Raw genomic sequence first — 11,596 nt, forward strand, 5'->3', positions numbered from 1 at the left:
CCTTTTACCTCGTCGACTAACACGGTCGGCCATTTATGGGGGGTCAAATTTTTGACTCCCATAAATAGCCGACCATGTTAGTTCGCAAAGTAAAAGGAAAACCACGCAATTTCGAGGCAAATTTGTGTGCATCATTGTATTCTACTTTAAAGTCATCTTTCTAACCATATGCATTTTACAACAAACGGTTACAGACGCTTTTCAAAGACGAACTCGACCGACCCAAGGCAACGTGTTCCTTTAAGCACCAATGGAAGTAAAGGTTTGATGATGTTATGGCCTATTGGTTCGTCTTGGATGTTAATATAATGCATTGTAACAAAAAACTGATGCTGTACAACCAGTCAGTCAATTTGCCTTGTCTTAGGTATGAAATATGGATGAAATGAAGCAGTACTTAACAATTTGTTTAAACAGCTTTTTAAAATGGTACTTACAATACTAAATTGCACTCAATTTCAGTTGACAAATATTTTAAAAGGTTATCGTGATAAAGTGTTGAATCTGGAAACTTAAAAATTATATGACTTTTGCAAGTCTAAAAATGTTTGTTTTAAAGATTAATGATTGACAACAGCTGTATTATATACAGCGATGATTTATTTTTGTGCAGTACTTGATTCTTGTTTTCCAAGTAGTTTATAAAAGTGTGCTTAATGGTATTCAAATAAAAAATGCCAAGACTAACTTTAATACCCTAAACTAAATTTCTAGTAATCGTGACATTGATAATGCATGTGTGTTGTGTACTGCCACAAATTTGGTCCTTTTGCATCACTGTTAACTTGTTACTGATACAGTGATTGTGTTAAATAATTATTTTCAATTGTTTTCATTTTCTTTCAGTACTTTAAGTTATTTTCTTTGTAGAGAAATTTCAGTTTCCTCATACATGTAGTGTCAGCCAAATTTGACCATTTCACATGAACATATTAAAATTAATGTAGAATTGGTTAAAAAATTGTGTCAACAGCACCAGACTATTTGGTTAATTTTGTTACATGTAAGTGAAGAGCAACAAGATGGGTGCCAGATGTTATTTTTGTCCATAAAAAAATTTCTTCCGGGTCGTACCGAACATTTGTTTAGTTTCACCACCAATTTGTGAATAGGTTAGATTAATTCTAGACACTAGAAAAACCACTGTGATTTGAGCACATACATGTACCCACAGATAAATTAGAAAAGGATTTATTTTGATTAAACCACATATTTTCATATCATTAATTTCGTTTACTTTTAAGATTCAAATCATTGTAAGAATTATGATCTCTGGTCTTCCTTTGCTGGGTTTTGTTCATACTTGGAAAGGAAAGGCCGCAGAATTGATAACTTATTGTTAATATTAATTAAAAGAATTGTTTTCCCACAAAATATAAATGCATTCTGTAAAGTGAAAATGTGTAATTAGTTATGTGATTATGTCCTCTGGTTTTGAAATCTGATGTTAACTCAACATAAATCAAGAGTTTCACTTGATTTATAGAACTTCAGTACAACAGTAAAAGCTTTTTAAAATCTTTTTGTTATGTATTTGCAATCAAAGTATGATTTCACTATATTTGAATAAAATGCGATCAGATCGTCTTTATCATACTCTAAAATTTACTCTCACAGTAAAACTATGGTCTTGTTACAACGTACATGTAAATGAAAATGTCTGCATATTGATATTGTTTGAGACAGTTCATTTACACTCATCATTTAAATTTCTTTCAAAACTCAAAGTTTTTCAGCCATTCTTGTTGTGCGTTTTCTGTGTAAAATTATCAAATATGTTTTTGTATCGAACCAAATCGTGTAGAGAATTTTGTTTACCAAAGAAATTTGAATCGTTCCTTTCAGATTTAAGGGACTAAGACCATAAGAAGATGATGTAGAAATAATTACCAAGCTGTAAGTGATTTCTTTTTATATATTTGTGTGTGTGTGTAATCCAAACGATTGTTGTGTTTAAGTGCATAAATTATTTATTGAACAAAGTTTGATATATTGATTTTTCTTTCATTTGTTATTATGTTACTAGAGTTTGTTTCCTTTGATATTATTATTAAACAATATTTATTTTCAATGGGCTTAAAACCTATATCCTGTGTGTGTTTCTACAGTTCTAATGCCTTAAATTAGAGAACGTCTTCTTTCTATTTCTAAAAGAATATACAACGATGATGAAAGAAGTCTTAAGAAGTGAGTGTGTTAATGATTTGGACTAAATACTCCTGTTACAACATGAAAGCATAGATAAATGAGCAGTTACCATCTCTAAAACTAAGTTACTTCTCATTTTCTCAAAATGTTTTATGCTTTCAACAGCTCTCCACTCTATTGCTTGTCACCAAGTAAGTTTTGATGCTAATAATTATTTTGAGTAATTACCAATAGTGTCCACTGGCTCCTAAGGAGTTGAGATGGTTTCAGGACTACATTAGTAGTAAACTTTATTACTTGTTTTAAAATAAATTTTTATTTGTATTGTTATTTTTTTATTACACCATTGAAATTGTTCAAATATTTCATGTTGGTGAAGATTTGGGAGGCCATTTTTGGAAACAGTGTAAAGGTCAATAGACCCTTCCCATAAAATAATCGTACATGTGTAAATTGCACACAGCGCATGTGCACTAACATTTGGTTGGCAAAATGAGGGAACGTTGCGCTGTTTTGTATGCGGCTAATAGCTGCAAGACGCAAATGTGATTGTGCGTCTGCTTAATAGTGCACATCTCTATGGGGTTTGCCAACCAATAAGGTCTGTATGCATGTGTGAAGGTTTTTAGCATATTACATGGGAAGAATCTACATGTATTATTAAACAATATTAATAGTGTGCAGGTAAAGCCAGCACGTTGCCTTGGATCGGTCCAGTTGGTCTTTGAAAAGCGTTTGTTATCAAATGCACATGGGTAGAAAGATGTTGTAAAAGTAGAATACAATGATCCACACAAACATGCCTCGAAATTGCGCGGTTTTCCTTTTACCTCATTGACTAACACGGTCGGCCATTTATGGGAGTCAAATTTTTGACTCCCATAAATGGCCGACCGTGTTAGTTCAAACAGTAAAAGGAAAACCACGCAATTTCAAGGCAAATTTGTGTGGATCATTGTATTCTACTTTTACAACATCTTTCCAACCATATGCATTTTATAGAAAACGGTTACAAGACGCTTTTTATTGACCAACTCGTCCGATCCAAAGCAACGTGTTCCTTTAAGCCCGATTCATACTTCCTGCAAATGCGATTGGAATGTTGACGTCACAAATTCGCAACAAATAATTGGTTGAGTTGTGCTCAACTCTCCTGCGAATATCGCAGCGAATACACAATTGTAGCGTCAAATTGATGTCCAATTCGCTTCGCATTCGCTAGAATTATGAGCCGGGCTTTACAGAAATGGCTAACATTTTGAAATTTTTCAAGCTCCCATTGTACAAATTTTGCCTTATCTTGTTTTGTTTTTTCTCACACAATTCTTTTTCTAAAAATCTCACAGCTATTCCTGAAACCTGCAACATGTCCAATGCCAGTTGCTGTTAGGAACATGAAACTAATATCAAACCACCATGCCACCTTTTCCATTAAAGGTCTAAGTTTAAAGTAACCTTGCCCAATGCTCTTTACACAACCACAGGCCCGCTCTGTTGGAAGACGCACTGCATTGATGCATGTAATGGCACCGTACTGGGTATACACAGTACTTGATAATGTGGGGTCGAAGCATGGTTTTTCAAGGTTTTCCAACCGCGTACAACGAAGCCGAATTCTGTTTCGGCTTCGTTTGTACGAGGTTGAAAAACCTTGAAAAACGGTGCTTCGACCCCACAGTATCAAATACTGTTGCTGTGCCAGTGCATGTTTCTATGCAGTTCGTTGACCAATGATACAGGGTGAATTCAGAGCGGGCGGGTGCTAAAGAGCCTTGAACAAGGCTAAGTTTAAAGGTGCTGTGTAGTCATGATCAATGCAGGCTTGGTGGCTGTACATGGAATCATGGAACCCTCATCCAGTTACACCCAGTTACTGAATGCGTGCGCACCCCCCTGTTTATGGAGTGCTTGTGCTGTGCATGCTTGCAGGAACTAGTTGAGTTCATAGTTCCATGTGCAGCCACAGTCATGCTTTGATTATGACGACACAGCCCCTTGAAGTTGGATATGGAACAATAGTCGTATTTCTATCTACAATCCCGGCCAAGATGCTTAGGCCACCCATTCCTAACATTACATAAAAACCATTCCCTATCAACTTCCCCCTGACAATAATCATTCTCTCCCGTCCCCCTCCTCAATGTTGACTGGAACGCAGAAGAAGACCTAGCAACAACTAGAACCAACATTGGAAGGGGTGGGGGGGGGGGCAACGAGATATGGCCGGGATTGAAGAACACTGCATTTGATCCAAATTTTGATAGATTTTTATACTTTCTGATCTTTATGTTCGTACTTTGGCCTTAATTAATCCTTTCATTTATAACAGTTTTTTCATTGGCATAAATTGCTACGAAATCAATCCATGTTTAACTCCAAGAAGAATTGAACAAAGTGAGTGCTGTATTCATTGGTAGCAATTCACTGTAAAATAACTATACTTGATCAGGGGTCGATTTCACAAAGAGTTAGGACTAGTCCTACTTTAAGACTAGTCCTAGGAGATGTACAAATTGCACTGGTAGTCCTAAGTTAGGACGAGTAACTGGTCCTAACTCGAGATAAGACTAGTCCTAACTCTTTGTGAAATCCACCCCAGATGTGATAAGAAATGTAATTTAAAAAAAGAAGTAGAAAATAATTTTTATATAACAACTCCATGGTTACTAAAAACATCTAGCCGAAACAAAAGTTATGAAAATTATACCATATATTTGTCTAACTGTATTAAAATAATGAAAAAGTTAATCTGTCAACTATTTGGACTGTTCCTGTGTAAAATAACACATTGTATCGATTGAGTGATGTGATTTAAGAAATAATAAAAACCATGTTCGTGTGTTCTGTCAAAAGATAATTGTTTCTATGTGTTTTCATTTGGTGAATGTCCATAGACCTTATCGCAAATACCAATGCGCAAGCGCAGACTGTTGAATGAGGTGCATTGTGGGATATATATTAATCAAATTTGTAATCAGCTAGACCACAATGCACCTAATTCCAAGCTTTACGCGCGCGCCCCAGTATTTGCGAAAAGGTCTATGACGTCTACTAATATCATAAACGCGTACAAAAATGGCGTACGCGCGTCCATAAAAATGGTCTTGTAACCATAGATATAGAATTATAATAACTATATCGGCCGCGCAACATACGCGTCATTGCCTGTGTAGAAAAAGTTTTGGTTTGCCATGGACGCGAGAAAAATTTCACGTTCAAAAGACAACGCGCAGTAAATAAACACGGGAGAAAGGACTTTGACGTGCTTAGAATGTCACGCGCTGACTGCAAAAAGTCACGTGCTGGCGGCAACGCAAAGAAAATGAACATGGGAGGTAGGGCATGGCGGCCGCCCGTGCCAGAACCTGTGTATGTACGTGTGGCCGATCTAGTTATTCTATTCTCGTAACGAAATCGCACGCACAGTGAAGGCCGGTTTGTATAGTCGGTCGCACGATGGTCGATGGTCGCGCTAGGGAAATCTTTACACGCGACACAGTTTATAGTCATGGCTGAGGCCTAAAAACTTTCTGGTTTTTTTATCGCGCGTCAAGATTTCCATCGCCCGACCATCGCGCGAACGACAACCGGCCTTATCGCATCACTCAGCGTTCTCAGTGATATATTTCTATGGTAAGCATACTGAAAAAGTTGTTTTTATTAACAATCAATCCTGGCGATGTTTGCCAAATAATTTTATTTCATCCCCTGATCAATGTTTGGGGAAGGGGTTTATTTCCACCCCCTCAATACACCCTGAGTCGCTGCCGAGATTGAATTTTAACTTTTGGAGGTGCCAGTTTCCGAAATATTAGCTGTGAGGGTATGAAGAATTTAAAAGTTGATCAATGGTTTCATTCATGCATAAAGCGAAATGTACACGTATTCTTCCTACCTTACAGCAAGTTCTTCTGGCCGATAAAACCGTTGATATTCCATTATTTGGGAGGGGGAGGGGGTGATCAATCAATGCGTCGGGACAGTAAATTCAATCTTTCCTTCCTTTTGCCTGGATGGTCTGTTTTACTTATCCGTCGTATGCGGAAATACATATTAATAGATGAACAGCTTATTATTGAATACTAGCAAGCCCTAGTTTATTAGTTTTGCATTACCCCTTCTTCAAAGTTTCACCCATACAAACGAACAAAACTCTCATATCATATGCAAATCAACCCAGTGCCGCTCTGTGTGTGCGCGCGCACCTTCACAAACGACAAAATGGCTGACATGTTGCGAGGCTCCATCCATGTTTTCCCTCCAGTTTTCCCACATTTTGCCGTAAATTCAGAGGACGGAAAAACTGGAAAGTTAGTGAGGTAAGTTGAAAAATACTTGTAGTATAACTTGAAGGTATCCCTCGGTGTTTATGAGGTTTAAAATAAAGCAAACTAACGGACTTTTTTTTGTGGGGCCTGGCGGCATGTTTGAAAACACGTGATTATTAGTATAACTGTGCGGTCGTTTGACAGTTCCAGATTATTGACCACCACATTCGGATCCAACTTAATTTTCAGCATTATTCACATAGTTGAATTACTTCTCACATTACCAATTTATGTTGATGTGAGCAATAACATCCAAACCAGCGAATCACCCCAAAAGTGCCAACTAAAAAGAACTATCATTGACAATTAAATATTAAACAAATTCTGCCAATTTTTCTGGAAGTTTGTCCATGAGACAAAATTACTGAAATTGTTTGTAGGAACTCCCAATGGGAACAGGGAGGGGGGGGGGAAATTATGATGGGAGGCATCATACCGTTGCCCAGCACCGGATCACTCAATATGTTGGTGCATGGTGGCGCACCATCATAGGCCTACAGCTATTTTGTAGAAAATTTAGTTTTTAGTTGCACTGGGAAGGCGGGGAAGCGTGTTAGTAATTGTTTATATTTCAAGGTGAACTACATGCACCTCATCCAACAGCCGTCGATAAAGTTGTATCTTAGTGAGACAAACATCATTCTAGCATGTTAATGGTTATACGATTCAATATTTTTTTGCGGAAATAATTTGTGTCCCACTGCACCGAGACGAAAATTATTTTTGTGACATTGTTTACTCATTTCTCAAAAACCACAGCACCTCAGCTGTTTTGTGTCCTACAAAAAGTACCCAGTTAACCTTTTAACTAAACAATTTAAAATCAAATCAAATCAAACCACAAGAGATTGCACCAAAATCAACATCAATATTGTGTTTTTATAAAGACAAAGCATTTAATATGTTAAATAATATAATTTTCAAATGTCAAAATTGTACAAACTATTGAGTTATTGGCTCCAGGCCCTCTTATTTTATTTCAAAAATGAAGGTGCCCCACCTCTAGCCGCCTCACAACCACTTGAAGCTAAAAAGCATTTGCCACGCACATTTGAAAGTGAGTGACTACACCAAAGCAAAACCTTCATGCTATAGTTCAAGATTTTGTTTTCCCTCAATTGAAAACAAATACATGTTATTTGATGCAGATATTTGTATAAAGATATCAACAACAGAACTCAGGGATGCTCTGCACCACCATGACTCATCAGGATTCATCTTAAAATGGTAAGCTGGGTTTTATCTCCACATCATCATGTAAAGAATCTCCGTATTGTCAGTCAGCCGCAGCCAGAGTCGCCAATTTGGACATGTCCTTGAGTTTAAACTCTCCCCATGCATGCGGTATGTTGTTTTGCATTCATACTGACATAGTGTCTATGAATTCAATAGTGTCTATGAATTTGGTACTATAGTTGTAATACAGGCAGTTATCTATACTCCTGATGCTATCTGTTTTTTACTACATGGCACCCCAATAATGTCCATGACCCCCCCCCCCTCCTTGAAATGTGGAAGTTCAGATACATGCTCTGGACATTTGATTCTCCCCCTCTCCCCCCCAACCATTCAAACTTTTGTTGAATTGCTTTGTTTTTACCTCCACATGAGAATATATTTGGATGCAAAACCCAACCAGTGAAAATGTTACCCAGTGGTTTCACCATTCATCATTTTGATACATCTGACATTATGGAGTTAGAAGTACAGTTAATAAATGTTAATGAACATTTATTGTATGCCATTCGTTTACAATGCACCTTTGGCTCCAAAATTATATCATCACAGGAATGGATTAGACTCAATGGTTTAAACAATATAGTTTAGTCATAAAACATACTCATCAAATGCAAACTTGTTTTTTAAACTGTGTGTTGTCCTAATTCTTTTCTTTGTAGTGTTTGTCCGCCACTGTCATGAGGATTTCAAGAGATCACCAGTGTAACAAGCTCATAATGATCTGAATATGATGAAGCCCTACAACTTATCAGGTAAACACATCATTCTTAATGTTGGCATTTGTGTTGGCAAATGGAGCTTCACTTCAAATAGAATTAGCGCCCAGATTAAACTCTTCTACCAAAAGGCTAATCACCTTGTAAAGCCATTCATTATAAGCTTCAAATAACTACAATTGTTTTTAAAATTGCATATAAAATCTTCTATCTTCTATGACTGGAGACAAGGTACACACAAGTCCAAAGCTGACCCCCCCCCCCCCCCCAACAAAAAGAGGTAATTTGAAGGTCACATGGTGTGTTGTACCAGCACAAATGTGTTTTAAATGAAATGTCTGATTTATACACTATCCACTGTCCGAAAATTTGGATGATTTGATATTTGCAGCAGGGTGCTACTAAATAGACCGATCCATTAAGCTCCGCCCCATTGCGTATTGACCAATCACAACACAACGAAGGTCCAAAAAATAAGGTCTGACACGCGTGCGCGTATCTTGGCGCACGCAGCACAGTTGTGCAGAAAGGCATTGGAGCCTACTGGGTCGGTCTATTAAAAGTACTTCTGATGATTTTGATGATTTCGGGGGGGGGGGGGGGGGGGGGGTTATTGACACAAACTTTGTACTTTGTAAATACACTGCTGTCATCTGTATTATACTCCTCTAGTCCTCCCCCCCCCCCCCCAAAAAAAAAAATAAAATAAAATAAAAATAAAACAACCGGTTTTCCATCCAAAACATCTCGAAATTTGAAACTGAAATATAATGCTTGCAGTGGTGTCACTAACTACAAGATTGCTTTAAGAGTCATACTCTGTTCAACCAGGTTATTAAAACAAAACTAATGCAAGAATAATTTCTTTATTTTACCCATGAACCAACTGCGAGGTGGCATTACAACTGCATCTCCTAATGACCAAATTGTCACCCTTGAAGCAGCACCTACGTCAACAGTGTCAGCAATGCCTGAATGAACGAACCCAGGGAGATTCAAGCTCAACTGAATCAAGGGCTGACACCTGCTGCAGTCTTGGAAATCAACATGTGAAGCAAATGTGTAGATGATTTTGAACATGAACACAACTGATGTTTGTAACAAATTTTGCCTGAAAATTGGCTGCGTATTTATCAAATTTTGCTCAAATTTTGCCGGAAAATGCAACAAGACTATATAGCTATGCGTATTTAACAAATTTTGCCTGAGAATGCAACAAGCAACATTGGATAAATAAAAGCCTTGCATATTTATCCAATGTTGCTCAAAGTTTGCTGCATAATCTAATGTTTCTCAAATTTTGTCTGAAAATGCAACAACTATGCTATAGCCTTGCATATTAATATCCAATGTTGCTAAAGATTTGCTGCGTATTTATCAAGTTTGCCTAAAAATGTGGCTTTATCAAATTTTGCCTGAAATGTGTGCAAGGCTATATATAGCCTCATGGTTTTATAAAATTTTGTCTGAAAAGAGTACAAGGCCTTATGGTTTTATCAAATTTTGCCTGAAAATAAGGCTTTTTCAAATTAAGTTGCCTGAGAATGTGTACAAGCTATAGCTTTATGGTTTTATCATATTTGGCCTGAAAATGTGGTTAAATCAAATTTTGCCTGAAAATATGGGCACATTTTGCCTGAAAATGTGGGCACATTTTGCCTGAAAATGTGTGCAAGACATGGCTTTATTAAATGTTGCCTTAAAATGTGTGCAAGACTAAAGCCTTATGATTTTATCAAATTTTTCCTGAAAATGTGCCTTTATCAAGTTAAAAGGCTGGTTTATAGTCGGTCGCGCAATGGTCATCTTGACGCGCAGTCATAAAAATACACAGTTTCAGGATCGCGCGCAAGATTTCCATCGCACGACCATAGTGCGACCGACTACAAACCAGCCTTAAGAATGTGTACAATACTATAGCTTCATGGTTTTATCAAATTTTGCCTGAAAATGTGGTTTTATCAAATTTTGCCTGAAAATGTGGCTTTATCAAATTTTTCCTGAATGTGTGCAAGACATGTCTTATAAAATTTTGCCTTAAAATGTGTGCAAGACTAAAGCCTTATGGATTTATCAATTTTTACTTGAAAATGTTTGCAAGGCCTATTGGTTTTATTAAATTTTGCTTGAAAATGTTTGCAAGGCTAAAGCCTTATGGTTTTTGCTGAAATTGTGGGCAAGGCTTAACAGTATAACAAGATACCGCCTAATGGTGTTATTACATTTTGCTTGAAAATGTTTGCAAGGCTATAGCCTTATGGTTTTATCAAATGTTGCCTGAAATGTTTGCAAGTAGCCTTAAGGTTTTTTGCCTGAAAATGTTTGCAAGGCCTTATGGTTTTATCAAATTTTGCTTGAAAATGTTTGCAAGCATATAGCCTTATGGTTTTATCAAATTTTGCTTGAAAATGTTTGAAACCATATAGCCTTATGGTTTATCAAATTTTGCCTGAAAATGTTTGCAAGACTATAGCCTTATGGTTTTATCAAATTTTGCTTGAAAATGTTTGCATAGCCTTATGGTTTTATCAAATTTTGCTTGAAAATGTTTGCAAGACTATAGCCTTATGGTTTTATCAAATTTTGCCTGAAAATGTTTGCAAGACCATAAGGCTAAGGCTATATATGGTTATATAAAATTTGTCGAAAATGTTTGCAAGGCCTTATGGTTTTTGCTTGAAAATGTTTGCAAGACGGTTTTATCAAATTTGACTCGAAAATGTTTGCAAGACTTATATATAGCCTTAAGGTTTTATCAAATTTTGCTTGATATGTTTGCAAGACTTATGGTTTTATCAAATTTTGCCTGAAAATGTTTGCAAGGCTATAGCCTTATGGTTTTAAATATTTCAAGTTTGGTTTGGTGTGTACGAAAATAAAGACTAATTTTTAGGGGTGAATCAATTTAAGTTTTGGTTGCCCTAAAATCGAAGACTAATATCTCATTATTACTTGAGTCGTCTACTTGGCCGCCATATTTGAACACAGTGCAGCAATGGGTGTGTATTATTTTTACACCTAATTTCATATGCGCAAAAATACTTAGCTAAAAGCGACCTTATACATGCCCAATTGCATTGTAGTTAAACATGGTGGCCTGAGGGTCCATCTTAAAACCCTCCCCACACTGTAGGGGGCTAATATTGGTCCTTGTAGTGTGGGGGT

At 36.8% G+C, this 11,596-nt stretch overlaps 1 long non-coding RNA gene across 1 annotated transcript; it reads left to right on the forward strand.

The window, feature by feature from the left end:
- Positions 1 to 6,151: 6,151 nt before the first annotated feature.
- Positions 6,152 to 11,515, forward strand: LOC139952347 (uncharacterized). The gene is made up of 4 exons (XR_011787883.1): positions 6,152 to 6,467; positions 7,625 to 7,703; positions 8,375 to 8,467; positions 9,376 to 11,515. It is a non-coding gene; the product is annotated as an uncharacterized lncRNA (long non-coding RNA).
- The last annotated feature ends 81 nt before the right edge of the window (positions 11,516 to 11,596 follow it).

Source organism: Asterias amurensis, chromosome 20 (assembly GCF_032118995.1).
Source record: "Asterias amurensis chromosome 20, ASM3211899v1".
NCBI classification, from domain to species: Eukaryota; Metazoa; Echinodermata; class Asteroidea; order Forcipulatida; family Asteriidae; genus Asterias; species Asterias amurensis.